General features: G+C 43.3%; 2 long non-coding RNA genes across 2 annotated transcripts in view; one reads left to right on the top strand and one right to left on the bottom strand.

The window, feature by feature from the left end:
* Positions 1 to 1487: 1487 nt before the first annotated feature.
* On the top strand, positions 1488 to 9964 carry LOC135097401 (uncharacterized). Its single transcript, XR_010265664.1, has 3 exons — positions 1488 to 1679; positions 9048 to 9163; positions 9588 to 9964. It is a non-coding gene; the product is annotated as an uncharacterized LOC135097401 (long non-coding RNA).
* Positions 9965 to 14189: 4225 nt separating this feature from the next.
* Positions 14190 to 27500, bottom strand: part of LOC135097395 (uncharacterized) — a 27097-nt gene continuing 13786 nt past the window's right edge. The window contains exons 2-4 of the long non-coding RNA XR_010265652.1: positions 17159 to 17297; positions 16147 to 16317; positions 14190 to 14888 (exon numbers count right to left, since the gene is read on the bottom strand). This is a non-coding gene — a long non-coding RNA (uncharacterized LOC135097395). The remainder of the gene's footprint in view (positions 14889 to 16146; positions 16318 to 17158; positions 17298 to 27500) is intronic.

Raw genomic sequence — 27500 nt, 5'->3', positions numbered from 1 at the left:
ACTCATCGCCGGATATTTATTTTTTTACCTGTATCCATTCTTAACATTTTCTAATAATCCGCATCAGTTCGAAAAAAAGTTGAAAATAAAAATCCAGTTGATGTGTTGCTTTCTTTCCTCTCTGAGTTATTTGCTTAATGCCGCCTGCATGTTATTTCTCTTTAGGTTTTTTTTTCCATTTTCTTCCTCACTCGGTTTCGTTTCGTGTGTTCAGGTTAATTCGATTTGCTGAAAGGTGCGAGGGATTGGCTGTGTGTGTGTGTGTGTGTGTGTGTGTGTGTGTGTGTGTGTGTGTGTGTGTGTGTGTTTCTCTATTTATCCTCCTTTTCCTCTTTATACTGTGTGCCTTTTCTTCCTTTCTCTTCGTTTCTGTAGGGCTCTCAGCCTAGGCTCCTAGCCCAGTACCTCCTCCCTTCTTTGCCCGACTGAAGAAAACGGGAGTGAATGAAAAACGGGCATAAAACTCAACTAAAACCAAAACGGATTGTGGTGGAACCGAACGAGACTTTAGATGACTAGAGAGAGAGAGAGAGAGAGAGAGAGAGAGAGAGAGAGAGAGAGAAATTGTATTGTCATCCATTTCCTAGGGCAACTATTTCAAAGTAATTGCTCTTGTACAGCCATACAGAGATACATAATTAATTACATAAATGATAATAAATTATTGTAACGCTAATACAGTATGCATCAATATCTAATTATGTAATCTATTGTAGAATTTGAGACTAGGGTATGAGAGAGAGAGAGAGAGAGAGAGAGAGAGAGAGAGAGAGAGAGAGAGAGAGAGAGAGAGAGGGAAAATTTACTTAGTCCGCCAAAAAATAATGACTGGCCACTGCCTCCGCCCTAACACGTAAGGCAATGTAGCGCTGATCCAATAAACACACACACACACACACACACACACACACACACACACTAGTAAAAGATAAATGACACTCGGCCCGCTGGAAATAAAGCTCGCGTATTGGTCGAGGCCTCCGTGTCATGGACCAATCCCCGCTCGCCAGAAAAGTCCATATAGACGAATGAGCATTGAGTTTCCCCCTCTCGTCTGATTGGCTGGAAAACTAATAAGATAAATAAATTAGATATAAAAATAGCTTAATGCTAAAGTTGATATGAATAAACATGCAATATAGAAGCCGAAATAAAGAAATTTATACCAAATATGTACATTTTAAACTATCGCAAAGCGCGATAGTGGGGTGAAGTTCCAAGGCGCAGCGCGTCAGCAGTGAGGAGCAAAAAATGTGAAGCACAGTGCCGGATCGCTCGCTGGCAGGAAGGTTCGGCAACTTTCTTTCATCTCGTCTCACACAGGGCCTGTTTTTTAATAGTTTATTATATATATATATATATATATATATATATATATATATATATATATATATATATATATATATATATATATATATATATATATATATATATATATATATATATATATAATAAACTATTAAAAAACAGGCCCTGTGTGAGACGAGATGAAAGAAAGTTGACGAACCTTCCTGCCAGCGAGCGATCCGGCACTGTGCTTCACATTTTTTGCTCCTCACTGCTGACGCGCTGCGCCTTGGAACTTCACCCCACTATCGCGCTTTGCTGACTTCCTCACCCAAGTGCTGTGCGGGAGAGAGCAGCGGGGGAGGAGTAATAACGGAGATACAAGCAAAAAGGTGAGATGACAGGGATCAGCTGTTTGGGGTGATGGTCAGACCTTGAGGATTTTTTAATTATTTGTTTTATTTTCGTGTTTTCTGTTTATTTATTTTTTTGTGTGTGTGGTTTTGTGGAATGCTGTGTTCTTTATGTGTACGTTGTGTGTAATTTCAATATTCCCGTTTTTTTTTTTTTTTTTTTTTTTTTTTTTTTTTGTGTGTGTGTATTTCCTGCAGGGATGAAGAGCCGCGGCCAGGCCAGGCTCACTCCAGCGTGCCTGGACGCGTGGCACACACCAGGATGACTCGCACACTATGTAACACGATTTTTGTCTTTGACAACCAAGTGTTCTTTTCCAACTCTTTTCAGTGCGAAACAATAGAAAATGTCCATTATTTTTGTCAAACTTTCCTTTTGTGGCTTTTACAGTTTTTTGCCCCAAAATAGTTAAATTTCACCTTTTTTATCATATTATGAACAAAAAAAAATTCAAATGATACAAAAAATTTATTTCAAAACATCTGAAACAAGGTTTTAGGATAAAAAAAAAAAAAAAAAAAGCTTTTCTTGATTTACATGAATGCAACAAAACACTTTCACATATGAGGCCCCGGATGTTGTCTCCCATCATGTTTCCACTGAAGGATTCCTGACATTTGTGTTCAAAGTTCATTATATCTTGGTGGAAGCGCTCCCCTTGTTCCTCTGAATATGCTCCCATATTCTCCTTGAAGTTGTGGAGGTGAGCATCTAGGATATGGACCTTCAAGGACATTCTGTAGCCCATCTCACCATAACTTTCCACTAAAGCTTCAACCAGTTCCATATAGTTATCAACCTTATTGTTGCCAAGAAAGCTCTGTACTACAGCAATGAAACACTCCCAAGCTTTTTTCTCCTTTTCTTTTAGCTTCTGTAGAAGTTCTGAGCACTCCATAATTTTCCTTACTTGTGGTCCAGTGAAGATACCTGTCTCACCTTTGCCTCTGAAAGCTTAAGAAAAAAGTCATGAAGATGTTCGAAGGCAACAGACTCCTTGTCAAAATCTGTAACAAACTGTTTCATGACACCCAGTTTGATGTGTAGTGAAGGAAACAAAACCTTTTGGAAGGATCCACCATGCAGAAAGACCAGTCAGTTGAGTGATCAGTTCACGCCATATTCTAGAAATAGCAAATGCATCTGGAGAATGATTGCAGCCTCTTGATGCCATTTCACCTCTTGTGATGTGTCTTCTCAGGGAACCAAAGCAGAATTGATTGGTGGTCTGGTCTGCAAGCCCCTACTTTAATATTGTCAAGAACATTCTTAGTCTTTTTTTTTTTTTATGTAGGAAGGATACTGGCCAAGGGCAACAAAAATCTAATGAAAAAAAATGCCCACTGAGATGCCAGTCCCATAAAAGGGTCAAAGCAGTGGTCAAAAATTGGTGGATAAGTGTCTTGAAACCTCCCTCTTGAAGGAATTCAAGTCATAGGAAGGTGGAAATACAGAAGCAGGCAGGGAGTTCCAGAGTTTACCAGAGAAAGGGATGAATGATTGAGAATACTGGTTAACTCTTGCGTTAGAGAGGTGGACAGAATAGGGTTGAGAGAAAGAAAAAAGTCTTGTGCAGCGAGGCCGCGGAAGGAGGGGAGGCATGCAGTTAGCAAGATCAAAAGAGCAGTTAGCATGAAAATAGCGGTAGAAGACAGCTAGATATGCAACATTGCGGCGGTGAGAGAGAGTCTGAAGACAGTCAGTTAGAGGAGAGGAGTTGATGAGACGAAAAGCTTTTGATTCCACCCTGTCTAGAAAAGCAGTATGAGTGGAACCCTCCCCAGACATGTGAAGCATACTCCATACATGGACGGATAAGGCCCTTGTACAGAGTTAGCAGCTGGGGGGTGAGAAAAATTGGCGGAGACGTCTCAGAACACCTAACTTCATAGAAGCTGTTTTAGCTAGATATGAGATGTGAAATTTCCAGTTCAGATTATAAGTAAAGGACAGACCGAGGATGTTCAGTGTAGAAGAGGGGGACAGTTGAGTGTCATTGAAGAAGAGGGGATAGTTGTCTGGAAGGTTGTGCCGAGTTGATAGATGGAGGAATTGAGTTTTTGAGGCATTGAACAATACCAAGTTTGCTCTGCCCCAATCAGAAATTTTAGAAAGATCAGAAGTCAGGCGTTCTGTGGCTTCCCTGCGTGATATGTTTACCTCCTGAAGGGTTGGACGTCTTTGAAAAGACGTGGAAAAGTGCAGGGTGGTATCATCAGCATAGGAGTGGATAGGACAAGAAGTTTGGTTTAGAAGATCATTAATGAATAATAAGAAGAGAGTGGGTGACAGGACACAACCCTGAGGAACACCACTGTTAATAGATTTAGGAGAAGAACAGTGACCGTCTACCACAGCAGCAATAGAACGGTCAGAAAGAAAACTTGAGATGAAGTTACAGAGAGAAGGATAGAAACCGTAAGAGGGTAGTTTGGAAATCAAAGCTTTGTGCCAGACTCTGTCAAAGGCTTTTGATATGTCCAAGGCAACAGCAAAAGTTTCACCAAAATCTCTAAAAGAGGATGACCAAGACTCAGTAAGGAAAGCCAGAAGATCACCAGTAGAGCGGCCTTGACGGAACCCATACTGGCGATCAGATAGAAGGTTGTGAAGTGATAGATGTTTAAGAATCTTCCTGTTCAGGATAGATTCAAAAACTTTAGATAAGCAGGAAATTAAAGCAATAGGACGGTAGTTTAAGGGGTTAGAGCGGTCACCCTTTTTAGGAACAGGTTGAATGTAGCCAAACTTCCAGCAAGAAGGAAAGGTAGATGTTGACAGACAGAGCTGAAAGAGTTTAACTAGGCAAGGTGCAAGCACGGAGGCACAGTTTCGGAGAACAATAGGAGGGACCCCATCAGGTCCATAAGCCTTCCGAGGATTTAGGCCAGCGAGGGCATGGAAAACATCATTGCGAAGAATTTTAATAGGTGGCATGAAGTAGTCAGAGGGTGGAGGAGAGGGAGGAACAAGCCCAGAATCGTCCAAGGTAGAGTTTTTAGCAAAGGTTTGAGCAAAGAGTTCAGCTTTAGAAATAGATGTGATAGCAGTGGTGCCATCTGGTTGAAGTAGAGGAGGGTAAGAAGAAGAAGCAAAGTTATTGGAGATATTTTTGGCTAGATGCCAGAAATCACGAGGGGAGTTAGATCTTGAAAGGTTTTGACATTTTCTGTTAATGAAGGAGTTTTTGGCTAGTTGGAGGCATGGCTTGGCATGGTTCCGGGCAGAAATATAAAGTGCATGAGATTCTGGTGATGGAAGGCTTAAGTACCTTTTGTGGGCCACCTCTCTATCATGTATAGCACGAGAAAAAGAGTGAGCAATGTACGCCTCCATGTCAGACACTATCACCTCTGTTATGCGCTCAGCACACAAAGACGGGTCTCTGACACGGAAGCAGTAGTCATTCCAGGGAAAATCAGCAAAATACCTCCTCAGGTCCCACCAACTAGCAGAGGCAAAACGCCAGAGGCACCTTCGCTTAGGGGGATCCTGAGGAGGGATTGGAGTGATAGGACAAGATAAAGATATGAGATTGTGATCGGAGGAGCCCAACGGAGAAGAAAGGGTGACAGCATAAGCAGAAGGATTAGAGGTCAGGAAAAGGTCAAGAATGTTGGGCGTATCTCCAAGACGGTCAGGAATACGAGTAGGGTGTTGCACCAATTGCTCTAGGTCATGGAGGATAGCAAAGTTGGAGGCTAGTTCACCAGGATGGTCAGTGAAGGGAGAGGAAAGCCAAAGCTGGTGGTGAACATTGAAGTCTCCAAGTCTTTCTAGAATGTGTTCCAGAATGTTCTCAATCTTTCTAGAATATTCTTGAACATACTTCAGAATATTCTGAATCATTAAAAATTTTTTTTTGTAGATTCTAGAAGATTCTTGGTACTTCTACATATTTCTACTGTATTCTAGAAAGTTTTAGAATATTCTGGAAATGTTTATATTGAATAGAATCTTCTAAAATGTTATAGAAACTTCTAAAAGTGTCTGATAAAACATTGTGGAAGATTTGAGATTTTTGAAATATAAGCAAATTCTTCTAAATATGAAAAATTTCTTGCTAGATCTAGTCAGTTCAAGAATGATCTTATTAAAATTTAAAATCTTTAGAACACTTCATATTCTTTCTCTTATTGTTTTAATCTATTTGCAACATTTCAAAAGCAATTAGATGAGCAATTGAGATTTTGCAGAGGTCCTTACCTGACATGAAAACCAATAATAACCTAGACTGTAATGAAATAACAGTGATCCGCTGTGGCGACCCCTAAATGGGAGCAGCCGAAAGAAGAAGAGGAAGAAGAAGAAGACTGTAATTAAATAAGGCAAAAATGTTAATTAATTGTTCTAACCACAAAAGCAAAGTTTTAGGATCAAATTATGATTTGGGGCCAAGAACAAGACAAAAAGTGAAATTTTATTAAATAGTGTAATCAGTCTGGCCTTAAAAAATCAATGTTTGTGGTAATAATAAATATGAGACATTGATTCCAGTAATAGTGTATATATGTTTATTTGTTTGGGATTATTGAGATAAAGATAGCCTGTTGGTTTACTGATGAAACATTTATTTATTTATTTTTTTTCTGGTAGTCTTTGGCTTGTTCTGTATGTTGTTTTTCCTGCAAATCATTAGTTTTTTTTTCATTTATTACCCCACTAGACCCTCATTAGAAACTAAAGTTTTACTATAAAAACAAGAAGATTAATACAAAACTTACCAAAATTTACAATAAATAAATTGTTGTGTCCTCATAATTAAGGGACACATCAGCAACACTCCCTGGCTGTGTGCCAAAGAGAGGAGACTGGCTGGCTGGCTGCCTGTCCCTTGCCCCTGGCCACCAACCAGCCAGCTGTCACCACCACCACCTAACCCAGCTTAATGAAACTAACCTAATTTAACCAAACTAACTTGACCTAACAAAACTAAGTTAACCTAACCAAACTAACCTAACTAAACTAGACTAAGCTAAACTAAACTAAACTAAACTAAACTAATGTAACCTAACCAACCTAAGTAAACTAATCTAACCTAACCAAATTAACCTAACCTGTCAGAGCTAAGAAATTAATTTGAAGCCTTTACTTTATTTATCTTCGTAAAACCTAGCAGTGTGCTGGAAACAGGTGAGGCGCCACCCACTGCCAACACACACACACACACACACACACACACACACACACACACTTTCCTCAAACTAATTCAAATATTTCAAATTGAGTGGCTTCTCCCTGCACAGGATGACATAAGATGCTGTGATTGGCTAAATTAATTCTGTATTTTTAATTGGCCAATAGCTGTATTTCCAAACAAAAGAACCAATCACCATGACTAATTTTGCACTTGTGCAATGGACGTGACATGCACGCACGGACAAACACACCTTCACCGGATAGATCAATGCCTGCCTGTCTGTGACACGTGAGGGTGCGTCAATTCCCAGCATTGTCGCAGCACCCAATTTTCTTATTTTGTATAGCATGTGTAAGTTTGCCTAGAGCATCACAATGACCAACCATAACACTGCAGGTACAGTGAGCATTAGCCTCGGAGTAGATCTTTATTTCAACATTATCCTAAATTCACTTCTACTTCGTGGTCTCATTGGCTGGAGCTGGAGTTTTTTTTAACCCCATGTATGCCTTGCAAATTAACTGTAATACCATCACTGAGGGTTAGGTTAGGTAAGTTAAATTTGGCCTGGTCAGATTAGGAATGTATCAGTCATCATATGAGTGAGTGGTAGAAACTGTGAGGTGGACAGTGTTGGTAAGGTAACTAATGGTGTTTACAACCATCATACTATTCCTTTCTGGTAAGTTTTGTTGTGTTTTGATGAGTTTCCAGTCAGTTTTTGCTTCACATGTCTGGGAAGGTTCCATTCATACTACTCTTTTAGACAGCGTGGAATCAAAAGCTTTTTTGTCTCATCAACTCCTCTCCTCTGACTGACTGTTTTCGGCCTCTCTCTCATCACCACAGTGTTGCATCTCTAGCATTCTACTGCTATTTTCATGCTAATTGCTCTTCTGATCTTGCAAACTGCATGCCTTCCCTCCCACGGCTTCTCTGCACAAGACTTCTTTCTCTCACCCCTATTCTGTCCACCTCTCTGCTGCAAGAGTTAACCAGTATTCCCAGTCATTCATCCCTTTCTCTGGGAAACTCTGGAACTCCCTTCCTGCTTTTGTATTTCCACTTCCTATGACTTGAACTCCTTTAAGAGGGAGGTTTCAAGACACATCCTTCAATTTTTTACCACTGCTTCAGACACTATTTGGGGACTGGCATCTCATTGGACTTTTTTTCATTAGGTTTTTGTTGCCCTTTGGCCATTGTCCCTCCTACATAAGAAAAATACTGTTTCTTATAGTGGTGGGGGTAAAAATGAAAAAAATGATTTGTGACAAAGTGAAACCACATTATTTAAAAAAAACACATCAAAACTTATCAGAAAGAAATAGTTTTGGCAAATCTGTATTTTTTTTCACCCATCTAATATTTTTGGACCAGGCTACATTTTTCTGGTAGACTTTGATGTGTTCTGAGTGAATCTAGTAACCATTTCTGTCACAGGTAACTTTTTTTCTTATATGTCACACACACACACACACACACACACACACACACACACACACACACACACACACACACTGAAATTCCTCGAAAAAACATTAACTAGACCTGACCTAACTTAATTAAACCTAACCAAACCAAACCAAACCTAATGAAACATAATTAAACCTAACTAAACCTAACCTAATTAAACCTAACCTTACTTAACCTACCTTCGTGGTAAATCTGATAAAAATTAATATCTCAGGAGGGAACAGTTTGTGATGGTAAACATAGTATTTATTTGAGAACAATGTCTTTTTTTTGCCTTGAGACCGGTGAATATGCACCACAGTTTCATCTGCCAAGTGGAGTGTGTAGGGAGGCTGAAAATTTACTGAATGTTGTAATAGTGCTGAGGAGGCAGCACGATTCAGGGCCGGCTTATGCTGTATGGTGATGCAGGCTGTCTTTACTTATAAGTCAGCAAAGCTGTTCATACCACACAAATTTCATTACAGTCTGAAAATAATGTAATACTCAATAATTGTGTGATAATTATATCTCCTTCACCGTACTTATAACTTTGTTCCACTTGATTGTTCACCTTATCTAACCTGACCTAACTTTACTTAACCTGACCTAAGCTAACCTAACAACCTAAACCAGCCTGACTTTCTCTTCATCTTTACTTTTCTTTCCCTCTTTTCTACTCTTGTTCATCTCCTTTCTCCATCACAATAGACCAGCCTTCATCTTAAACTGATGCACACCTTTCCACCAGAGGTGAGGAGCTGCAGCAGCATTTGCAGCAGCAGCTGCAGCAGCATGGCAGAGCAGAGGCCCGGAGTGGGAGGCAGAAGGCAGTGTGCTCGTCAAGTTTGTCACCACGGAGAACCAGTGAGTGTTGTGGGGCCTTGCTGTGGGTGTGTGTGGCCAGCTGTGGTGTGCCTAAGCTCCTGGGGTGTAGTAGGGTGGTCCACAAGACTCTCTTTCCACCAGGGGCTGATGGGGGATAAGAGTTTGAATGTGTGGGACTTGTCTGGTATAGAGATCATTACTGTTATGAAAACACACTTCAAAAACACCAGTAACTCAACCTGTGTGTCACCAGTAACTCAACCTGTGTGCCATTAGAGAGAATGAAAGTGCATATTGTACACCTCTTTTATTATTGTTATTATTATTATTATTATTATTATTATTATTATTATTAGTAGTAGTAGTAGTAGTAGTAGTAGTAGTAGTAGTAGTAGTAGTAGTAGTAGTAGTAGTAGCAGCAGCAGTAGCAGTTTTCTAAAGAGCTGTATTCCTCATCTCTCAGATACACAGTGGTGGGCACCTCAGTGCTGGTGGGAGTGAACAGCAACCTTGCTAGTCTGAATGAAATTGTCCACGTGTTCATGAGATGAGGCAAGTTATTGGTTGTGGCCTGTTTGCAACACTTCCACTGTTATTTCTTGTTATATCCATCGTCTGTGTCACTGTTTTCATTGATTGCATCATTACCATATTTGACGACTTATAAAATGCATGGGCTTATATAAGACGCACCTCAGTTTAGGCAGGCATTAAAAAAAAATAATAAATAAATAAATAAGCAGGTTTAAGGTCTGAATATGAAGTGAAGGGTTTCACCTGACATTTGAAGCCCTCTCATATGTACTATTCATATCCTTATTAGATTCCAATATTGTACATTTAAGAGCCTTAATATTTGCTAGGACCTACCAACACTGGTGCTGAGACCAATCCTGCTGTGAGATGTAAACATATATGGCGTAGGCAGTGACACTAAGAGCCCAGAGGGCTAATGAAGTTTGTACATCATATTTTTCATCATCATTCTGCACGTAATTCTAGTTGTAATATTTTAGTACATTTTCAAAGCGTAAGGATGTGTGAAAATAGATTTTCCTTGTTCTCTACAACATATTGTTATTTGAAATATTCATTGCACACCGTCACCACGAGTTGCCCTGCCTCATTACGCTCTCTTCACTTATAAAACCTTTTTGAGTTTTGTTGGACATGTATGCAAGGGAAGATTGTTAGAGGATAGGCACAATTTTAGTTGTATGAAGGTGTGTCTTACCTCAAGGAATAATTGCATCACACTAAGGAACGCAGTGAATCTTTCGTGTCGCCAAGTTTGGTGTGTGACCCACTACGAGTTTGTTTTGGTACATGCAACATAAGCGTCGTCAGGTAATTTCTTCCTGATTGGTGTTATTTTGTGTGAATTACCATTAAGTGCTACCTGTTTTACATTGTTACCTTGCAAAAGAGAGTTGTTTTTGTGGTGTAGAAGTGGTCATCACTGTTTACATGTGTTAAGATGTTTGAGGTATTACTTAAGGGCCACTGTCCCAAAGCTTAACCTTCACCTAATAAGATGCAGGCTCATTTTTTGACTCTTATTTTGGAAAAGAGGCGCATTTCATAAGCCATCAAATATGGTACATACACCCACCCTTGGGGAACCACACTTAATATCGGGCTCCACACTGATGTCTGGTTCCTTACTACCATTCACATTCTCTCTCTCTCTCTCTCTCTCTCTCTCTCTCTCTCTCTCTCTCTCTCTCTCTCTCTCTCTGGTTCCTTACTACCATTCACATTCTCTCTCTCTCTCTCTCTCTCTCTCTCTCTCTCTCTCTCTCTCTCTCTCTCTCTCTCTCTCTCTCTCTCTCTCTCTCTCTCTCTCTCTCTCTCCATTGTCTTTCATACATCACTGACCTTCTCCAGTTTCCATAGAAGTCTTTTAAGTGGTACCTTATTAAAAGCTTTTCTTCAGTCTAGGTAAATGCAGCCTGCCCAACCATCTTTCCCTCTCTCTCCTGTATTATATCAAACACTCTTGAATAGTAACACAACAGATTGGTGAGACAAGATCTCCCCTTGCTAAAACTAAATTGACAACTTGTTAAAAATTTTATCTTCCAAAAATTTGGTCCATATTTTTTTTTTTTTTATTATTTTTATCCTTTCCTTTTATTATCCTTTTTGGTACCACACTCATCAGGAAAACTGGTTTGTAATTTAGTGGGTCTTGTGTGTCTCCTTTAAATATGGGCATGAGGTTAGCTCTTCCAATCCTGTGGATCTAATAGAGGTACACTTGATGGAATGTATTTTATTTTTACGCTGTTTACTGCACTCTTTCAATACCCATCCTGACACTCCATCCAGTTCTAGATCTTTCTTACAACTAAAGTTTTGATGGTCTCATTAATTTCCTGTATTGTTACTTGAAATTCCTCCATTTTTCTCTTTTCCTGTACATGGAGTGACCTTATGAATTCCTTTTCCTTTGTAAAAACTTCCTTGAAGCTCTTTTTTTTCACTTCTGCCATCTCCTTGGGGTCCTTGTATACCACTCCATCCATCCTTAGTTTTTCTATGCTCACTCCCTTTGCTTTTCAGTTTACCATTGACATGTCTGTAGAAGAGTTCAGGCTGATGCTTACACCTGTCTATTACAGTAAAATCCCTCTCATCCGGCATTCGAGTATCTGGCAACTTCAAGTATCCGGCACATTTTTCCCCGAGCCTTAAAATCAATAAAAAATCAATGTGTACTCATAAATCAATTAAAATTCCCGCGCGAGGCTTACTTTGTCCCCTCGCCACCAGAGCGCACTGCTTCACACCACCTGCGGCCCACTGCACTGTGTTTACTCAGTGACTCAGTCCCTCGTGTGCACTGTTTATCGCCTGACGCCTTCATCATGCCTAAAGTTGTAGAAAAGAGGAAGCGTGTCGTGCTTACACTTAAGCAGCTGATCAGATCAGCTGCTGATTAAGACCAGCTGATCTTTGTTATGGTAAGATGCGTGAGTGTAGGGTGATGATTGTGGACATAATTTCACTTCTATTCAAGTATCCGGCAATATTCAAGTATCCGGCATGTCGGCGGTCCCGTTGATGCCGGATAAGAGGGATTTTACTGTATATCTTTTTCAAAACTGCCTTAGTTCATCTCTCTGGATTTTCATGTAATCATATCTTGCTTGTTTGTAATTATTCCATAAGTTAATTCTTATATTTTTCCTCCACTTTTTCCTTGAATCATCTTTTATCCTCTTTGCTACTTCACATCTTTTTTTTATCAAACCACTCTTACCAACTTTTTGTCTGCCATTTAGACACAAACTTCTTTTCTCCTCAGTATATTTTAAGAAACTTGTGCCACTTTCTTGGACCCCTGTGGCCTTATGGAACACATCCCATCTCTCTTCTTGAAAAACTTCATGTTGTCAAAGTCTGCCCAACTGTAGTTTAATCTCCAAGCTTGGTGTTCTTCATTCCATTTACCCTCTATTTCCTCATTTATGTTGAATTCCATGGTAGCGCAGTCATTTTTGGCTATCAGATGCTCTCTCTGAACACTCTCAATTCCTTGTGGTTCCTTTGCTAAATACATTTAGTCTCAATGTTTTTCCATCTTTTCCAAATCTTGTATCACCTTTTATCCATTGTGTTAATACATTATCCATTGCCAGCTGTAATAATTTATTCCCCCAAGATGACTCTGTTCCCTGAGTGCATCACTCTTCCCAGCACACCTCCTTACACAAGTCTCCATCCATAACCACTTTATCACCACTTGGTATTTTCTCTTGCCAGTTCTTTGTGTCTTTTATCATTGCTTTACATTCTTCACTTGACCAGGCATTGGTTGTGGGTGGTATATCAGTCACCATGAATTGTCTCTTTCTGCCTTGTATAATTTCCATTCCAGTTTTTAATGCCTCTGCCAGTCCATTGCCACATTCTTTTTCAACCACTGTCAAGCTTTTCTTAGCTAAAAACATCACTGTTCCTCCCTTCTTTATTTTTTCTGCCTCTTTTTCATAACTTGTATCTATTTTGTCCAATGTTCTGTAGATCTAACTCATCACATAATTTTCACTTTTGTTTTTTTCTGCCACCGACCCATCACTCGGCACAAAGTTAACCTTGATTCACCTCTCTCTCTCTCTCTCTCTCTCTCTCTCTCTCTCTCTCTCTCTCTCTCTCTCTCTCTCTCTCTCTCTCTCTCTCTCTCTCTCTCTCTCTCTCTCTCTCTCTCTCTCTCTCTCTCTCTCTCTCTCTCTCTCTCTCTCTCCATGCCTAGGAGAGGAACCTGATCAGTCCCTGTGAGAAATTTTGCAACATTTTCTGTTTAGGCAAGATTTCATGAATATTTCCCAAAAAGTGCAGGTGACTGTATGGTCTGGGAAGTATTCACTCTGGAAATACAGTGAGGGGTTAATAAAAGGAAGAATACTGGGAACTGTGTGTTAGTTTAGATTCCTGTGGTATGTGGATGGAAGGACTGGGTGAATATAGACAGCAGAAGAGGTGAGGAGTGTATGCTAACTAAAGGCAGGAAGTGAAGGACTGGATAAATACTAGACAGAAGAGGTGATAGAAGCAATGGACTAGATATACAGAGACAAAGAAGGGCTGGATAAATATTAGACAAGAGGTGATAGAGGCAAAGAAGGGCTAGATATGTAGAGACAAGGAAGGGCTGGATAAATAGAGGAGGTGACAGAGGCAAAGACTACACTAATAATGAAAGATAAATTAAATGAATGGCAGAGAGGATGAAAGAGTGAAGAACAACTAAAATGAATGATAAACAGGTGAAAACACACACAAGCCTATCAACACCCAAACACCCCTAACACATACACACACCCCCTGGCTCCTCCAGTGTGAAAGATATTCACCCAAACACCCCTAACACACACACACATACACACCCTGGCTCCTCCACTGTGAAAGATATTCATGTATAAACAAGCCATTTTAGCCCACAATCCAAACACGTCACCCCTGACCTGACGTACCAGCATGCACATCACTGCTGTGTTGCCAGGTTTTGCTGGACGCATCATTCCTGATTGCTGTCATTCATTTTGGCCTAAAACCTTCATGCTTCATCCTTCGCTTCCTGTATACACTTGTGAAATTGTTGCAAAGGAGGGAGAGTTTTTATTGCAACATGAATTCCAAATCAGATTCAGTACTTTTATGAAATCTTTCAAGATGACAAAACCCTGTTATTAAACTCCATCACCAGAAACACACACACACACACACACACACACACACCAGTTGCAATGCTTACTTCAGTGCACACTGTTCACTCCTTCAGAGATGAGTGAATGAGTGAGCAGTGAATAAATCTGTTAACAAGAACACTATTTTGGTGCAAAGAATCAGATGCTGCCAGTATTTTTGCTGCCATTCACCACTCCACATCTAGCAGAAGGTTTGTGGTCTGCCTTATCCATACAGTCTTCCTGGCACTTACAAATCAGGGCCACTAACTGAAGAGAGCATCAGAGTACTTGGAAGGAAACCACTGGGAAGACCTTGAGATGGTGTGTGGAGGAAGGCATGATAACACTTAACAATAACGAAGAAATTGTCTACAGCTGCAAGTGGGAGATACTCATGGTCTGTCCAACCCCAGAAGGGAAACTATGGACAAATAATGATGTAATGAAAGGCACACCTGAATGGACTGCTGGCCAGCTGATGTCTCTTGGATGCTCCTCTTCCTCCTCTTGGGCCTCACTCCCTGTGCGGTGGCACTGACATTGTGTGTCTCCCAGTCGGTCTGTGGAATCTGAAGGAGAAACAGTGTAATAAGAGTAGTGAGGAAACTGACAATGCTTAGAAGAAGAGGCAGTTTCATTACACAATGTCCTGGGACTTGATAGTGTGCAGCATGAGTCCTCTAACACAGAGAGAAAAGAAAGAATTGCATTCCACAATTCAATGGGACACACTCACATCAAAGAGCCTTCCATCACACACACACGCATAAGGAGTCCCATTAAATACTTCACTGCACTACGGGACACACATTAGGGTGGTGAAGGTCTCCTCTCTCTCACACACATACACACACATGCACACACATGAGGGAGACATGTTGGGGCGGAGGTTCACGTTCTTAAGTGCTTTGTCCTCATCGGAGGCTTCAAACTCCTGCTGACCTCCACTATAGCTTGCTAAAACTAACAGCCAAGAATGAAACACGAATGAGGCCTTGGACAAACAAGAGGTTAACAATGTTACAACTACCACTAGAATCACAAAAACACTCTTGAAAACCCTATCAATCTCCACTCCAGGCTGCTAAAGCAAGAGGTGAGACAATGGCACAATAAAACCTGAGAGGGCCCAATGTCACAAATACTACTGTGGCTCCCCAGACCACCTCTGTGCGCTCCTTCACAGTGCGGGTGTGAAAGGCAGAGACACAGCCCAGGTGTTGGCTGGATGGCACTACTCATAATCACCTGCTACCTGATGTCCTGATGAAATAGCTGTTGTACAGCTATTTCATCAGGACAATTCATGCATGACTGTTGCAAACAAACTCTAAAAGCTTGATGCTTCATTGCTGATGTGATGTACATATTCACTCATGAAACTGTTGCAAAGTAGGCACAGCAATTGTTGCAGCAGGAATTTTAAACTGAATGAAATTTTTCAAGACAACAAAACACTATTATTCAACTCCATCACAAGACATACATGCCACCTTTCCCCACACACCAGTAGCTGCATGAATGGACTGATGAGAAAGTACTGTGTGTGTGTGTGTGTGTGTGTGTGTGTGTGTGTGTGTGTGTGTGTGTGTGTGTGTGTGTGTGTGTGTGTGTGTGTGTGTGTGTGTGTGTGTGTGTGTGTGTGTGTGTGTGTGCGTGCGTGCGTGCATGTTTGCAGAGATGATGTAGGAATTTATGGCTGTGTCAGACACCACCAGACACAAAGACGGGACACCACCACCATAGCCCCCATCCTGTACATGACAACTAGGTAAACACACACACACACACACACACACACATCCTGACCTCTTTCACACTGATCACCTTTCACCAACAGTCTGATGAACAAAGTCGCTATGACTGTGTGCTGACAAACCCGAGTGTTGATTCGTGCAATCGCTGCCACACATTGCAGAGCTCCGGTGAGGTGCAGCTCTTGTTCCTGAGTTAAGCAAGTCTCCCAGGTTTTCTTCTACTTGCTCTCTGTGACATTACCTGCAGGGGGACACACACATCAGTGCTCCTGTTGCATTATGGGCATCACACTGAACTCACAAGTTAGGTCCACATTCACAAACCCTCAGCTCTCTCACTAAGACTATTTTCCAAGGCCACAGAGAATCTGTTGGGTTCCAAAGACTGTTTCTCCTGTTAATGAGGTAAAAATATTGTTAATCTCTCTTAAGCACATCCCTAAATACCTGTGTAACTTATCAAAAAGGACCCACATTCAGAAATACTCTTCCCTCCTACCATGAATGTTTTCCAAAGCCACACACATGATCAGCCATGTCCCTAAGGCTGCTTCTTCTGTTAGTAAGGTAGAAACATTGTTAATCTGTCACCGGAACCATAAACACATCCTTAGAAACTCTTACAACTTCAACTAGAGCTTCTGGAATGCAGTAGAGATGCAGCACAGAAGTATGAACAAGTATGCTTTTCAGTTCAGAGATTAACACAATACTTCACAACACAGAAGGCAGAGCACGAATAATTTACATGCGCATTCATGAAAGGAAAAGTATCAAAAGAAATAGACTGTGCAACTCCCAGATAGTATAGTGTGTGGGGATGCCTGTGGGAGAATACACATGCTTCAGAATGATTTGGGAAATAGCAGTGAGAGTGAACAAAAAGCAGCACAAGATGGATAGCTGGTCTCCTCACACCCTTGTCTCTGGTACACAGCAGTACCGGACTCCCCCAGTTCCACATAGGGCAGCCCAGACAACGCGTGGGTTCACACACACACACACACACAGACAGACAGACAGACAGACAGACAGAGAGACAGACAGACACACACACACACACACAGGATAAAGAAACGTACCGTGATCCCTCGAGCAGAGCAATTTCCCCCAGCAGGAGTCCTGAGAGGCTGCACAGATCCTCCTCCTCACTTGAGACCCATTGAGGGCGACCCAACACTGACATAAACACAATCCACAGGTCCACGTGTCCTTCATCACCTGGCATAGGAATCAGATATCCAGCCTTGCCCACCTCATCCCTGGAACTCAGCCCTTTTTGTCCTACACGCTAAATTGCATCACGTCCTCTCCTCCTCCCCACTCTTTTTTTTTATATCTATCCCTCGATCGTTTTTCTCCCTTTTTCCAGCCACTTCCCCGAGGCCTCAAAGGGAGATCTCGAGGAGCACAGCGAGCGTTGATAAGTCTGATAAGGTCCCCAGAAGGGCAAAGTTTTCCTTATATCGCAATGCCAGCAGGTGAAGGTGAGACACGTGTGGGTTTAGGAAGTTTGGGCAGCAATACTGTTTTACCAGCCGTCCTTGCAACGCCACTTCGTCTGTTGTTGCAAAACCCTTCTTTCGCCCGCCTTCGCAACACCATCTCGTCCTTGCAACATGAGTCTGTCACGTGTGTTTGTAGCATCATTTCTTGGCAGCTGCCTGCACCACCACTTCCTTGCAGGCCTTTACATCATCATTTGCTGGAACAAACGACCAGCGGTTGTTAACACGAAAGCTGTAGATCGTTCAAAATCCAAATTAAGCAAGTATTTCAGAGAAACAAGTATGTATGTACTAACAAGTTATTATTCTAACCTCTAATTGTCCTTTTTTAACGACTTTTTTTTATATCGGATATGTAGAGAGGCAAAACATCAACACTAGTGGCAGGGTAGTGTAGTGTGAGTGTATATATATATATATATATATATATATATATATATATATATATATATATATATATATATATATATATATATATATATATATATATATATATATATATATATATATATATATATATATATATATATATATATATATGGGTTACATGATGATCTCGTCTGACTTTTCGTGGTGACATGCTGTCAGAAAGAGAGCTGGGCGAAGAAAGAGCCTTGCTCTGTATCTGTTCTGTTCTTCCACAGGTAGTTCATTAGTAGAAGTGAATAGATAAACAGATAACCTCGCTAAAAACCGATATATCTTCTAGCATTTGTTTTTCTCATGTATTATCATTTATTTCGTCCTCGCAACACCTTTACTTCCCATCTTTGCAACACCTCTCCGTCCCTGCAACATGATTGACTTCCGTCTGTGTCACACCGTTTCCTTGCCGGCCTTTGCAATATCATTTCGTATGTTCCTGTAACACTCTTCTTTCACACGTCACTGCAACGCTATTTCCACCTTGCAATATCATTATATAACATCCCTCCTTCCTAATCCACCCGTGCAATGTCACCAATCGATACTGAAACATTATTTCTTTGGCTAGATGCTGCAACATGACCACGTCAGTCCTCCCAGTATTGCCACAACACAAGATTTTTTTTTTTTTCACAAACATCTACATGAATGGACAAATGGATGAGCCTTTCACTGTTATAGTCTTGCATTGTTAATACTCTCTAAAAAGAATGTTTACTTATATATATATATATATATATATATATATATGTATATATATATATATATATATATAGAGAGAGAGAGAGAGAGAGAGAGAGAGAGAGAGAGAGAGAGAGAGAGAGAGAGAGAGAGAGAGAGAGAGAGAGAGAGAGAGAGAGAGAGAGAGAGAGAGAGAGAGAGAGAGAGAGAGAGAGAGAGAGAGAGAGAGAGAGAGAGAGAGAGAGAGTCAGGTCAGAGGTCGCAGGGGTGAGGACGTGTCCGCAGGTCGCTCCTTAACTGAGCTTGCACGTTGTCTCATCTCATCTACAGTCAGCGTGCTCCGGTACCCTCCACATACCAGCACACCAATACGACGATTAAAAGTGACGGATAATAGTGTACAGTGCAGTGACGAAGATTCAGAGCTGTAACAGTGAATAGTGTTGTGAGGCCGCAAGGGTTATTGCGACGATACTCTCCAACAACGTGGTCTCATCTCATCTGCAGTCGGCGCCCCTCCACCTGCCAGCACACCAACACGTGACGTATAAGTGTACAGTGCAGTGAATGAGATAGTGTTGTGACAGTGTACAGTGCTGTGAGGATATAGGGGTTACTGTGACGAGTCCTGTTCTCTGTACCCCTCCCACTACCGTGCCCTCCCCCTACACAAAGGAAGGAAATCCCCTGGGAAATTAACCCCAAGCTGCACCCACACTCCCTCCTTCCGAAGCAATTAACTCCGGCGCCGAGACCCTGGACTGACCTGACTGACCTGACCGCACCCAACCCATCCCTAGCATCTACCACTGCAGCTGTCATCACTACTATCACCTGCTGAAACTGCACAGAAATGGCGGATCACAGGCCCATCAAGAGGCGAGACCTTCCCGGGTATTGCCCTCAGAAGTGGTGTGCTGTCTGTGGGAAGGCTGCAGTCAAGAATGCACCTTATGTTAGATGCGAAGGCAGAAATGACTGCCCCAATGTCTGCCACTCATCCTGCCTCGGAGACCATGATGTCTACACATGTGAGGACACGCAGGAACTACGGAGGTTATGCAGCATTGAAGACGCTGTAGTTTACCTCCCTCTAGATCCTAATGAAAATGCTCCCACCACGCTTGCCGCCCCCAACGAAAGCGACGATGGTGGCGATGCAGACGCAGACGTAGACGTAGATATGGACGAGCGGCAGCACTACAGGGAGATGGATAAGGAGGATCTCATCTCTTACACTCTACGCCTACAGAAGGATGTAACAAACAAAAATAAAATAATTCGGTCCCTCACGCTACAAAGGGACTGGATTCTTGAAAAACAGACACACGTGGCTGAACTCCATGAGCTCATGGAGGTCCTCACGGAGTGCAAAAAAGCAGACGCGAGAGTCTCCAGCAGCTCTATTGCGACTACTGCTACTCCCTCCTCTATCCTGAGAACCTGGGAAAAGGCGTGTGCCTCCTCGGACCACTGGAGGCAGTGGTGGCAATCTGGAAGGCCTAAGCCTCTCATAAGAGTAGCGGACGCCCTCACCACAGCGGCCGCACCCCCCACCACCGCCACCACCACCACAGCCTCAGGTAGCACCAACACCACCATTACCACCAATAACAATAGCAGCAGCAACAGTAACAAAAACACCATCAACAACAACAGTAACAGTAACGACAACAACAGCAACAACAGCAGTAATAGTAGTAGCAGCAGCAGCAACAACAGCAGGAGAAACAGCAGCAGTACTACCAGCAGCAACAGCAGTAGCAGCAGCAGCAGCAGCAGCAGCAGAAGCAGCAGCAGCAGTAGTAACAACAACAACAGCAACAATAATAGCGCTGGGAGCAACAACAACAACAACAAAAACAACAACAACAACAAAAACAACAATGGAAGCAGGAAGAAGACCCAGCGACAGCGACGCGGCCAGCAGCGGGCACGAAGTCACCCCAACACACCTGACCGGCGACCTGTCCTTCCTCCTCGCATGACTCAGCCACAGGCATCTGCGTACCCAGTGAGGCACAGGGGAGAGCAAAGGGTCCGATGCGACTACTGCTTCCGCCCCGGCCACACAGCTGAGATGTGCTACAGCCGCGCTGCTGACGAACGCCAGGAACAAAGGCAGGAGAGTATGTTCATGAGGGTTCTGACGGAGGGTTTAGCGCGGCAACAACTTCCTCACCCCCAGCAGCCCTTTCAGGCCCCCCTCCAGCCTCCCTGGCAGCCACAGCCCGGTCACTACCCCAGCTGGAATCTCTCCTCGTGGCAGGGCAGACACTAATGCGTCTCGCCTCACCACCACACCTCATTCCCAAGCCAACGCGAGGAGGCAAGGGAACAGACCCCCCAGCTGTCACCTGACCGTGGTCTCCGCCAACGTGAGAGGACTCCGCACCAATGTAGGTGACCTTAGCCACAATTTCGTGCTGAGACATAGTGCTGACATTGTCGCAGTAACAGAAACGTGGCTGAGTGACGAGGTGGAGCCGACGTTCGGCAAAATATCAGGCTACTCCCTGTGGGTGAGGAAGGACCGAAAAAATAGAGCAGGCGGAGGTGTCGCTGCCTGTTTTAAGGACGGCCTCCAAACACAGGAACTTGAGGTAGCCGTGCCACACCTGATGGAGGCACTGTTCTTCAGGGTGGTACTTGCAGATAACAGTGGGCTTCTCCTCTGTGTCATGTACCGCCCCCCGAGACAAGGACGAGCCCCGCTAGACTTCCTGACGGAGGAACTCGACACCCTGCTCCAGCGTCACAAGTGTTCCCATGTGATGATAGTGGGGGACCTGAACTTCCACATGGAGCAGGATGCCTTCAGTAATCTCCTGACTGTTCAGGCCCTAACCAACCATGTCACCTTCCCTACACACGAGCGGGGAGGGCTGCTGGATCCTGTGGTGACAGACCTACCCGAAGCCAGCATCAGCTGCCAGCAGCTAGGACCAGTGGGCAGCTCAGACCACTTTGCTGTGCTGTCTCAGGTCGAGCTGCAAACGGCGAGGGAAGACGCTATCCCGCGTACCGTCTGGCTTTGGAACAGGGCAGACTGGCCATCCATGAAGCAGGACATGGAGAACACGGACTGGGAGTCCCTCCTAATGGGAGATGCTGAGACCAAGGCACGCACCCTCACCACCAGGCTCCTTGCCCTCCAACAGCAGCATGTGCCCTGCCGAGTATATCTCTCCAGGCCTGGTGATCCCGCCTGGTTTGGTTTTCGCTGCAGAGCATCTGCCGAGGCCAAGCATGCTGCCTGGGTGAGGTACAAGCGACACCCGTCACGCAGGAACAAGACGCTGCACCGGGAGGCGTGTAAGAGGATGACGTCTATCTGCAGATGGGCGAGGAATCAGCTAAGGGAGGACAGAAGGCGAAAGCTCAGTGGCCCAGGTGTTGGCAACAAGACCTGGTGGAATCTGGTGAAGGAGCAGCAAGGAGCATGTCACCGCGAGACTCTTCCTCCACTCACCAGACCTGACGGATCCACCGCCACGAGCAGTGCAGACAAGGCCACACTCCTCGCCGAGCTTTTCGCCAACAAGATGAAGGTTGACGACTCGGCACGACCTGTACCACAGCTGGCCCCGGAAACTGACTGCACTGTCACCACTGTCTTGGTGACGGCAGAGCAGGTTGAGCGGCTACTTGGTGCGGTGGATGTGGGTAAAGCCACAGGCCCGGATGACGTCAGCCCACGGCTCCTCAAGCACTGCGCTAGAGAGCTGTCAGCTCCTCTCACCACCGTCTTCACATCTTGCCTGAGGGAGAAGAAGTGGCCCTCAGTATGGAAGGAAGCGCGTGTGGTACCGGTCCATAAAAAAAAACTCAAGGTCTGAGCCCAACAACTACAGACCCATCTCCCTGCTCTCAGTGATGGGCAAGTTGCTGGAGAAAATAGTGGCTGCTGCCATCTACCAACACCTGAGCGAGAACCACCTCCTCTCAGACAAGCAGTTTGGCTTCAGGCCTGGCAGATCCACCGCAGACCTCCTCCTCATCATCTCCAAGGACTGGCAAGACGCCCTGGAAGAAGGCCTGGACACCCTTGTGGTGGCCCTGGACATTGCTGGGGCTTTTGACAGGGTCTGGCACGCGGGGCTCATTGAAAAGCTTCGCGCCAAGGGTGTCCAAGGTGACCTGCTAATGCTGCTCGAAGATTACCTCCAGGGTAGGACCCTTCAGGTAGTAGTCAACGGGCAGTCATCAAGGCCTTCACCTGTCCGGGCCTCAGTTCCACAAGGCTCTGTCTTGGGCCCAGTCCTATGGAACATATACATCGACGACCTCCTCCGGCAGCTGTCATCTGTGGCAGCATACGCCGACGACTGCACACTCTCCCGCTCCTACTGCCGCCTCGACAGTCAGCGTGCCGTCACTGAGCTGAACAGGCAGCTCGGACTGGTGGAGCAGTGGGGAAAGATGTGGCAGGTAAACTTCGCTCCTGAGAAGACGCAGGCGATGGTCATCTCGCGGTCCCCAGGTGCCTCACACGCAGTCTCAGGACAGCTGCGTTTTGGAGGCAAGAGCCTGCCACTTCAGGATTATATCAAGATCCTGGGCGTGTCTGTGGACCGCGGCCTACGCTTCGATCACCACATCGGTGTCGTCGCCCGCCAGACCTCTCTCCGAGTCTCTGCCCTGCGCAGGATGGCGAACACCCTCGACCCACGGGGCATCCTCACGCTATACAGGGCACAGATACGCCCATGTATGGAGTACGGTGCCCTGTCCTGGATGTCGAGTGCCCCCACCCACATGCAGAGACTGGATGCTGTGCAGCGGCGAGCTCTGCGTCTGGTGGCCACCCATGAGGACCAACAGCACCAACCACCAGTAACGTCACTGGAGCATCGCCGGGACGTGTCGGCGCTAGTGGTGTGCCACAAAACTCAGGTGCAGAGGGTCCCTCACCTTGACTCCCTGAGGTTGCTGCCACACACAGTGCAGAGGTGCACCAGAGCTGCGGCCAGTAGCGACGAGCTAGTGAAGGTGCCTCGATCTCGCTCTAGCCAACACCAGCGTACCTACACAGCCAGGACTTCGCGGCTGTGGAACATGTTCACGGCGGCCACGCCCCAAGTGCAGGACATGTCCACGCACCAGGTGAAGCTGGCAGCCCACAGCTGGCGTAGCACGCACCTGTCCCCACTGGTGCTTTAAATTTTTATTATTTTATTGTATTATTGTATTAGCATTATCATCTTTATGTTAAATATGTATAGTGTTATTCCTGTTAATAATACTATCATAGGCTTCTTAAATAATTCCATACTCAACGTGGAATTTTAAGCCTTTCTGTAAATATTTGTTTAAAAAAAAAAAAAAAAAAAAAAAGAGAGAGAGAGAGAGAGAGAGAGAGAGAGAGAGAGAGAGAGAGAGAGAGAGAGAGAGAGAGAGAGAGAGAGAGAGAGAGACGCAACTTAATTGGTAAAACACTATGAAAAGAAAGATGGTGTTTCAAGGCCACTTTAGAAGCAACACTTTTAACTCTAGATGAGTATTCCTGTGCCAGTTGGAATCACACACTTGCGCATTTTATATTTTCGCGGGGAGTGTTCCCACAGAAAAGGGTATTTGACAACTTTTGTTGGTTATACCCACAATGTAACACATGCGCTCGTAGGGGAAGGGTGTGCGGCAGTGCTCCCCATAGATTTCTGACTATGGTAAGTAGTTGTGTATCCAATTGGTACAGGTATACCTAAATAACTTTTCGGAAAAAAAAAAGTGTGAAGGAAAGTTGCCATATCTTTTGTTGTGTTAGATGATTTGGTGCGAATTTTCTGAGTGTTACTTTGAGTAAAATTTGTTGCACAGTAGATTTGACCCATATACTAAAGCTAGTTTTATACATTATCTACTTTTTTTTTTTTTTTTTTTCGTAGATTTGAGTCATGGCCTCAAAACAAACGAGACAATTTTCTGAGGATGACGTATGTCAAATACTGAATTCCAGTGTGATGTCTCGGTCACCAGACATCACACTGGAATCAGTCACTGATGGTGGGAACCCCTCAGCGAATGTCTCGGTCACCAGACATCACACTGGAATCCGTCACTGATGGCGGGAACCCCTCAGCGAACGTGTATGGGGATGTCTCCCCTCCCCCTCCATCTCGTGGCTCCTCTCCACCATCAGAGACACTCACAGAGTGCAGTGATTTGCCTGGTGGTGGTGTATCTATTTTATAAAACATAGCTAATAATAGTCCAAAATACTTATTTTTGTACCAAAGTACCATTTAGACTCAAAAAAAACATTTTATTTTATGTTTTTTCCTACAGTGATTCCAATTGGCACACGTTTAGAATCACCCATTTTGATTCATTCCAGGCACCATGATTGCCTTGCAGCAAAGGTTTAGCAGGCAGAATATGGCATCCACCATCATGCTACTTTACTTTGCTAACTATTTTTCTCTTAATTTCTCTTTTTTTTTCAAATACTAGCAAATCACAGAACATTACTTTTTTTTTTTATTTCAATGGACTCAGTCAGATTTTCAATTTCTTTCTATTACAAATATCTTGCTAGCAGTAGTAAGGAATACTTGTTTTTGTAGATGACTATCATTTAGCGTCAATAAGACATGTCTTTATATTTTATTTCTATTTTTTGCTAGAGTCATTCCAGTTGGCACACGTTTACCCGCACGTAAAACTTTGTATGTATACGTTTCTAGGGTTAACACAACTTCGGCAACACGCAGAAAGAACTCGCATTCTTCCCGCCGCCGAAGAGACAAAAAGTGAACAGTAATGCAAAGAAATGAATAAAACCACTAACTAAAATACCATTATACAAAAAAGTAAACTATAATTATACATCTCTTCAAAAGACCAGAGAGAGAGGAAAAAAAAGGGTTAACTGAGGTTTACTCCATTGTTTTGTTTTGTATAATAGTATAGCTCCTTATTTTCCATGCATCAGACTATCCAACTATCTCTCTTATCAAATAGATCCACTCCCATCCCCATCATGCTATCCAGACAAAGAATTACGACTACTCACAAACAGCAACACGTCATGAAACAGATCCTTGCCACAGACATCAAGACCCGCAGAGATTCCCATGCTCTTACCAAAAATAAATAAATAAATAAATAAAATAAATAAATAAATAAATAAATCACTTACCATACGCGGACTATGAGAGAAACAGAATGGCTACTTACGGATAGTGAGATAGTGAAAGACGTTAGGGTAGACAGAGAACGCGATGGAAAGATAAGAGAACGTATCGTATTATCAAAGATTTCAGTGTGTGATCTTAAGTTTCAACACGATGGGGTGGATACTTTTTGGTGTTTTCAAGTATTTGTTTTGTTTATTTTTACGTGATTCTAGTAATAGTTTTGCAAGGATTTCTGTTAATCAATATAAAACAGGAACTAGCTAAACTATCCCAACTAATTGCTTTCGTGCCCTTGGAAAATAGTCATAAGAGGTGAAAGCGTTTTGAAATATAACCCAAGGAGTTTTATTATGATTTGCAAGAATGTACAGGCAGCTGACGAGTCTGCATGAAAGAGTCTCTACGCACTGCTAATGACAATGTCAACTACCACACACAGAATATCAAGGTTTACTTTACACAGCGAGAAAGTCTGTTTACTTCACCCACAGCGAAGGCCACAAGAAATAGTTTCCCTTGCCGCCTTGATACGGGCGGGTGCAGCCAACAGCGAGATAAGAACATGAGAACATAAGAAATAAGGGAAGCTGCAAGAAGCAACCAGGATTACACGTGGCTGTCCCTGTGTGAAATATACCTACCTATTTTTTTTTTTTTTTCCACCTATCATCTCCATCCATAAACATTTTTAATCTTTTCTTAAAGCTCCCTAATGTCTTAGCACAAACAACATGATTACCGAGTCCGTTCCACTCATCTACCACTCTATTTGAGAACTAACTTCTTCCTATCTCCTTCCTAAACCTAAATTTTTCAAGCTTTAGCCCGTTATTTCTTGTTCTATCCTGGTTGCTGATCCTAGGATTGTGTTCAATAAAAAGTTTCTCGTATTCTTTTATCCCTTTGCCAAGTTTTTATCCCTATTACCGTAGTTGTGGATATACCAGCAGCCTCCTTTACGACCAACTCACGTACTTAGGCCAGTGTTGTAGCATCTTAAAGGGAAGAAATATAAAAAGACTTTCAATAAGCTTCATGAGATGGATGTTTGGCTCACCTAATTCCTCTTTCATAAAAAAAAAAAAAAAATGGCAGATACTATTTGAGTAAGACCTACATGATTTTACAAGACAAAAGAAGAAAAAAAACATAACTCATTTATTTTTTATTAACCTTGACCAACAAAAGGGTTAACGAAAGGATTTGCTTTGGTCCTGATGCCTCAAGCGAAGCATCTGATTGGCGCACACTAAACTGGGAAATAAGTGTGATTGCTGGTCTTCACGGGAAAACCCAATGGATCGGAAAGCGCCAGTGGAGGTGAGTGGACCGGAAGAGTGAGGTGTCAGGAGGTTAACTGGACCGAAGGATTGAGATTAGGTTAAGTTAGGTTAGGTTAGGTGTCAGGAGGTTAATTGGACAGAGGATGAGGTGCTGGAAGGTTACTGGACCTGGGAGTGAGACTTTTGGAAGAATGGACCGAAGGAGTGACGGACGGAGGGAGTGAGGTGCTGAAAGGTTACTGAACTGAAGGAGTAAGGTGCTGGAAGGTTACTGGACCGAGGGAGCGAGATGTTGAAAAGCTATAAAACCTAGAGAGAAAAGACAGGACAGAGAGGTGTGGAGAGAAGACTGGAACAAGGAAGAGGTGTGGAGATAAAACTGTATCC

The sequence above is a fragment of the Scylla paramamosain genome, chromosome 4 (genome assembly GCF_035594125.1).
Source record: "Scylla paramamosain isolate STU-SP2022 chromosome 4, ASM3559412v1, whole genome shotgun sequence".
NCBI classification, from domain to species: domain Eukaryota; kingdom Metazoa; phylum Arthropoda; class Malacostraca; order Decapoda; family Portunidae; genus Scylla; species Scylla paramamosain.
Note: the sequence above shows the minus strand (reverse complement) of the source record. Positions and strands in the feature narration are given on the sequence as shown.